This window comes from Carcharodon carcharias, chromosome 29 (genome assembly GCF_017639515.1).
Source record: "Carcharodon carcharias isolate sCarCar2 chromosome 29, sCarCar2.pri, whole genome shotgun sequence".
Taxonomy (NCBI): domain Eukaryota; kingdom Metazoa; phylum Chordata; class Chondrichthyes; order Lamniformes; family Lamnidae; genus Carcharodon; species Carcharodon carcharias.
Genome location: NC_054495.1, coordinates 5,317,128 through 5,324,681, shown reverse-complemented (window position 1 = coordinate 5,324,681; position 7,554 = coordinate 5,317,128).

Below are 7,554 nucleotides of genomic sequence, written 5' to 3'. Positions count from 1 at the left end.
GCGGGGTGTGGGATATATCAGAGTGTTACAGTGAGGCCTGTGGGATATATCTGAGGGTTACAGTGAGGGGTGTTGGATATATCAGAGTGTTACAATGAGGGGTGTGGGGTATATCAGTGTTACAGTGAGTGGTGTTGGATATATCGGGGTGTTACTGTGAGGGGTGTGGGGTATAACAGAGTGTTACAGTGAGTGATGTTGGATATATCAGAGTGTTACTGTGAGGGGTGTGGTGTATAACAGAGTGTTACCGTGAAGGGTGTGGGGTATATCAGACTGTTACAGTGAGGGGTGTTGGGTATATCAGAGTGTTACAGAGAGGGGTTTGTGGGGTATATCAGAGTGTTACAGTGAGGGGTGTTGCATATATCAGAGTGTTACAGTGAGGGGTGTGGGGTATATCAGGGTGTTACAGTGAGGGATGTGGGGTATATTAGAGTGTTACAATGAGGGGTGTGGGCAATATCAGTGTTACAGTGAGTGGTGCGGGATATATCAGAGTGTTACAGTGAGGGGTTCTGGATATATCAGAGTGTTACAGTGAGGGGTGTTGGATATATCAGAGTGTTACAGTGAGCGGTGTGGGGTATATCAGAGTGTTAAAGTGAGCGGTTTTGGATGTATCAGTGTGTTACAGTGAGGGGTGTGGGGTATATCAGAGTGCTACAGTGAGGGGTGTTGGATATATCAGAGTGTTACAGTGAGGGGTGTGGGTTGTATCAGTGTTACAGTGAGGAGTGTGGGGTATATCAGAGTGTTACAGTGAGGGGTGTTGGATATATCAGAGTGTTACAGTGAGGGGTGTTGGATATATCAGAGTGTCACAGTGAGGGGTGTGGGATATATCATAGTGTTACAGTGAGGGGTGTGGGTTATATCAGAGTGTTACAGTGATGGGTGTGGGTTATATCAGAGTGTTACACTGAGGGGTGTTGGATATATCAGAGTGTTACAGTGAGGGGTGTTGGATATATCAGAGTGTTACAGTGAGGGGTGTTGGGTATATCAAGAGTGTTACAGTGAGCGTGTGGGGTATATGAGTGTTACAGTGAGTGGTGTTGGATATATCAGAGTGTTACATTGAGGGGTGTGGGATATATCAGAGTGTTACAATGAGGGGTGTTGGATATATCAGAGTGTTACAGTGAGGGGTGTGGCGTATATCAGAGTGTTACAGTGAGGGGTGTTGGATATATCAGAGTGTTACATTGAGGGGTGTGGGATATATCAGAGTGTTACAGTGAGGGGTGTTGGATATATCAGAGTGTTACAGTGAGAGGTGTTGCACATATCAGAGTGTTACAGTGAGGGGTGTGAGGTATATCAGTGTTACAGTGAGGTGTGTGGGGTATATCAGAGTCTTACAGTGAAGGGTGTTCGATATATCAGAGTGTTACATTGAGGGGTGTGGGATATATCAGAGTGTTACAGTGAGTGGTGTTGGATATATCAGAGTGTTACAGTGAGGGGTGTGCGGTATAACAGAGTGTTACAGTGAAGGGTGTGGGGTATATCAGAGTGTTACAGTGAGGGGTGTTGGGTATATCAGAGTGTTACAGTGAGGGGTGTGGGGTATAACAGAGTGTTACAGTGAAGGGTGTGGGGTATATCAGAGTGTTACAGTGAAGGGTGTTGGATATATCAGAGTGTTACAGTGAGGAATGTGGGATATATCAGGGTGTTACAGTGAGGGGTGTTGGATATATCAGAGTGTTACAGTGAGGGGTGTAGGGTATATCAAGAGTGTTACAGTGAAGGGTGTGGTGTATATCAAGAGTGTTACAGCGAGGGGTGTTGGGTATATCAGAGTGTTACAGTGAGGGATGTGAGGTATATCAGTGTTACAGTGAGGGGTGTTGGATTTATCAGAGTGTTACATTGAGGGGTGTGGGATATATCAGAGTGTTACAGTGAGGGGTGTTGGATATATCAGAGTGTTACAGTGAGGGGTGTTGGGTATATCAAGAGTGTTACAGTGAGCGTGTGTGGTATATCAGTGTTACAGTGAGTGATGTTGGATATATCAGAGTGTTACATTGAGGGGTGTGGGATATATCAGAGTGTTACTGTGAGGGGTGTTGGATATATCAGAGTGTTACAGTGAGGGGTGTGGCGTATATCAGATTGTTACAGTGAGGTGTGTTGGATATATCAGAGTGTTACAGTGAGGGGTGTTGGATATATCAGAGTGTTACAGTGAGGGGTGTTGGATATATCAGAGTGTTACAGTGAGGGGTGTGAGGTATATTAGTGTTACAGTGAGGTGTGTGGGGTATATCAGAGTCTTACAGTGAAGGGTGTTGGATATATCAGATTGTTTCATTGAGGGGTGTGGGTTATATCAGAGTGTTACACTGAGGGGTGTTGGATATATCAGAGTGTTACAGTGAGGGGTGTGGCGTATATCAGAGTGTTACAGTGAGGAGTGTTTTTTGATATATCAGAGTGTTACATTGAGGGGTGTGGGGTATATCAGAGTGTTACAGTGAGGTGTTTTGGATATATCAGTGTGTTACATTGAGGGGTGATTGGTATATCAGAGTGCTACAGTGAGGGGTGTTGGATATATCAGAGTGTTACAGTGAGGGGTGTGGGTTGTATCAGTGTTACAGTGAGGGGTGTGTGTTATATCAGAGTGTTACAGTGAGGAGTGTGGGGTATATCAGAGTGTTACAGTGAGGGGTGTTGGATTTATCAGAGTGTTACAGTGAGTGGTGTTGGATATATCAGAGTGTTACAGTGAGGGGTGTTGGGTATATCAAGAGTGTTACAGTGAGCGTGTGGGGTATATGAGTGTTACAGTGAGTTGTGTTGGATATATCAGAGTGTTACAGTGAGGGGTGTTGGATATATCAGAGTGTTACAGTGAGGGTTGTGGCGTATATCAGAGTTTTACAGTGAGGGGTGTTGGATATATCAGAGTGTTACAGTGAGGGGTGTGAGGTATATAAGTGTTACAGTGAGATGTGTGGGGTATATCAGAGTCTTACAGTGAAGGGTGTTGGATATATCAGAGTGTTACATTGAGGGGTGTGGGATATATCAGAGTGTTACAGTGAGTGGTGTTGGATAAATCAGAGTGTTACAGTGAGGGGTTTGGGGTATAACAGAGTGTTACAGTGAAGGGTGTGGGGTATAACAGAGTGTTACAGTGAGGGGTGTTTGGTATATCAGAGTGTTACAGTGAGGGGTGTGGGGTATAACAGAGTGTTACAGTGAAGGGTGTGGGGTCTATCAGAGTGTTACAGTGAAGGGTGTTGGATATATCAGAGTGTTACAGTGAGGAATGTGGGATATATCAGGGTGTTACAGTGAGGGGTGTTGGATATATCAGAGTGTTACAGTGAGCGATGTAGGGTATATCAAGAGTGTTACAGTGAGGGGTGTGGGGTATATCAAGAGTGTTACAGCGATGGGTGTTGGGTATATCAGAGTGTTACAGTGAGGGGTGTGGGGTATAACAGAGTGTTACAGTGAAGGGTGTGGGGTATATCAGAGTTTTACAGTGAGGGGTGTTGGGTATATCAGAGTGTTACAGTGAGGGGTGTGGGGTATAACAGAGTGTTACAGTGAAGGGTGTGGGGTATATCAGAGTGTTACAGTGAAGGGTGTTGGATATATCAGAGTGTTACAGTGAGGAATGTGGGATATATCAGGGTGTTACAGTGAGGGGTGTTGGATATATCAGAGTGTTACAGTGAGGGGTGTAGGGTATATCAAGAGTGTTACAGTGAAGGGTGTGGGGTATATCAAGAGTGTTACAGCGAGGGGTGTTGGGTATATCAGAGTGTTACAGTGAGGGATGTGAGGTATATCAGTGTTACAGTGAGGGGTGTGTGGTATATCAGAGTCTTACAGTGAAGGTTGTTGGATTTATCAGTGTTACATTGAGGGGTGTGGGATATATCAGAGTGTTACATTGAGGGGTGTGGGATATATCAGAGTGTTACAGTGAGGGTTGTTGGGTATATCAAGAGTGTTACAGTGAGCGTGTGTGGTATATCAGTGTTACAGTGAGTGGTGTTTGATATATCAGAGTGTTACATTGAGGGGTGTGGGATATATCAGAGTGTTACTGTGAGGGGTGTTGGATATATCAGAGTGTTACAGTGAGGGGTGTTGGATATATCAGATTGTTACAGTGAGGGGTGTTGGATATATCAGAGTGTTACAGTGAGGGGTGTGAGGTATATTAGTGTTACAGTGAGGTGTGTGGGGTATATCAGAGTCTTACAGTGAAGGGTGTTGGATATATCAGATTGTTTCATTAAGGGGTGTGGGTTATATCAGAGTGTTACACTGAGGGGTGTTGGATATATCAGAGTGTTACAGTGAGGGGTGTTGGGTATATCAAGAGTGTTACAGTGAGGGGTGTTGGATATATCAGAGTGTTACATTGAGGGGTGTGGGATATATCAGAGTGTTACAGTGAGGGGTGTTGGATATATCAGAGTGTTACAGTGAGGGGTGTTGGATATATCAGTGTTACAGTGAGGTGTGTGGGGTATATCAGAGTCTTACAGTGAAGGGTGTTGGATATATCAGATTGTTTCATTGAGGGGTGTGGGATATATCAGAGTGTTACAGTGAGGGGTGTGGGATATATCAGAGTGTTACAGTGAGGGGTGTTGGATATATCAGAGTGTTACAATGAGGGGTGTGGGGTATATCAGTGTTACAGTGAGTGGTGTTGGATATATCAGAGTGTTACTGTGAGGGGTGTGGGGTATAACAGAGTGTTACCGTGAAGGGTCTAGGGTATATCAGAGTGTTACAGTGAGGGGTGTTGGGTATATCAGAGTGTTACAGTGAGGAATGTGGGATATATCAGGGTGTTACAGTGAGGGGTGTTGGATATATCAGAGTGTTACAGTGAGGGGTGTAGGGTATATCAAGAGTGTTACAGTGAAGGGTGTGGGGTATATCAAGAGTCTTACAGCGAGGGGTGTTGGGTATATCAGAGTGTTACAGTGAGGGATGTGAGGTATATCAGTGTTACAGTGAGGGGTGTGTGGTATATCAGAGTCTTACAGTGAAGGGTGTTGGATTTATCAGAGTGTTACATTGAGGGGTGTGGGATATATCAGAGTGTTACAGTGAGGGGTGTTGGATATATCAGAGTGTTACAGTGAGGGGTGTTGGGTATATCAAGAGTGTTACAGTGAGCGTGTGTGGTATATCAGTGTTACAGTGAGTGGTGTTGGATATATCAGTGTGTTACATTGAGGGGTGTGGGATAAATCAGTTTGTTACTGTGAGGGGTGTTGGATATATCAGAGTGTTACAGTGAGGGGTGTGGCGTATATCATTGTTACAGTGAGGTGTGTTGGATATATCAGAGTGTTACAGTGAGGGGTGTTGGGTATATCAAGAGTGTTACAGTGAGCGTGTGTGGTATATCAGTGTTACAGTGAGTGGTGTTGGATATATCAGTGTGTTACATTGAGGGGTGTGGGATAAATCAGTTTGTTACTGTGAGGGGTGTTGGATATATCAGAGTGTTACAGTGAGGGGGTGTGGGGTATATCAGAGTGTTACATTGAGGGGTGTGGGATATATCAGAGTGTTACAGTGAGGGGTGTTGGATATATCAGAGTGTTACAGTGAGGGGTGTTGGATATATCAGAGTGTTACAGTGAGGGGTGTAAGGTATATCAGTGTTACAGTGAGGTGTGTGGGGTATATCAGAGTGTTACAGTGAAGGGTGTTGGATATATCAGATTGTTTCATTGAGGGGTGTGGGTTATATCAGAGTGTTACACTGAGGGGTGTTGGATATATCAGAGTGTTACAGTGAGGAGTGTTTTTTGATATATCAGAGTGTTACATTGAGGGGTGTGGGGTATATCAGAGTGTTACAGTGAGGTGTTTTGGATATATCAGTGTGTTACAGTGAGGGGTGATTGGTATATCAGAGTGTTACAGTGAGGGGTGTTGGATATATCAGAGTGTTACAGTGAGGGGTGTGGGTTGTATCAGTGTTACAGTGAGGGGTGTGTGTTATATCAGAATGTTACAGTGAGGAGTGTGGGGTATATCAGAGTGTTACAGTGAGGGGTGTTGTATATATCAGAGTGTTACAGTGAGGGGTGTTGGATATATCAGAGTGTTACAGTGAGGGGTGTGGGTTGTATCAGTGTTACAGTGAGGGGTGTGTGTTATATCAGAATGTTACAGTGAGGAGTGTGGGGTATATCAGAGTGTTACAGTGAGGGGTGTTGTATATATCAGAGTGTTACAGTGAGGGGTGTTGGATATATCAGAGTGTTACAGTGAGCGGTGTAGGGTATATCAAGAGTGTTACAGTGAGGGGTGTGGGGTATATCAAGAGTGTTACAGCGATGGGTGTTGGGTATATCAGAGTGTTACAGTGAGGGATGTGAGGTATATCAGTGTTACAGTGAGGGGTGTGTGGTATATCAGAGTCTTACAGTGAAGGGTGTTGGATTTATCAGAGTGTTACATTGAGGGGTGTGGGATATATCAGAGTGTTACAGTGAGGGGTGTTTGGTATATCAAGAGTGTTACAGTGAGCGTGGGTGGTATATCAGTGTTACAGTGAGTGGTGTTGGATATATCAGAGTGTTACAGTGAGGGGTGTTGGATATATCAGAGTGTTTCAGTGAGGGGTGTTGGGTATATCAAGAGTGTTACAGTGAGTGGTGTTGGATATATCAGAGTGTTACATTGAGGGGTGTGGGATATATCAGAGTGTTACAGTGAGGGGTGTTGGATATATCAGAGTGTTACAGTGAGGGGTGTGAGGTATATCAGTGTTACAGTGAGGTGTGTGGGGTATATCAGAGTCTTACAGTGAAGGGTGTTGGATATATCAGATTGTTTCATTGAGGGGTGTGGGATATATCAGAGTGTTACAGTGAGGGGTGTGGGATATATCAGAGTGTTACAGTGAGGGGTGTTGGATATATCAGAGTGTTACAATGAGGGGTGTGGGGTACATCATTGTTACAGTGAGTGGTGTTGGATATATCAGAGTGTTACTGTGAGGGGTGTGGGGTTTAACAGAGTGTTACAGTGAGGGGTGTTGGGTATATCAGAGTGTTACAGTGACGGGTTTGTGGGGTATATCAGAGTGTTACAGTGAGAGGTTTTGGATATATCAGAGTGTTACAGTGAGGGGTGTGGGGTATATCAGGGTGTTACAGTGAGGGATGTGGGGTATATTAGAGTGTTACAGTGAGGGGTGTGGGTAATATCAGTGTTACAGTGAGTGGTGCGGGATATATCAGAGTGTTACAGTGAGGGGTGCTGGATATATCAGAGTGTTACACTGAGGCGTTCTGGATATATCAGTGTGTTACAGTGAGGGGTGTGGGGTATATCAGAGTGCTACAGTGAGGGGTTTTGGATATATCAGAGTGTTACAGTGAGGGGTGTGGTTTGTATCAGTGTTACAGTGAGGGGTGTGTGTTATATCAGAGTGTTACAGTGAGGAGTGTGGGTTATATCAGAGTGTTACAGTGAGGGGTGTTGGATATATCAGAGTGTTACAGTGAGGGGTGTTGTATATATCAGAGTGTCACAGTGAGGGGT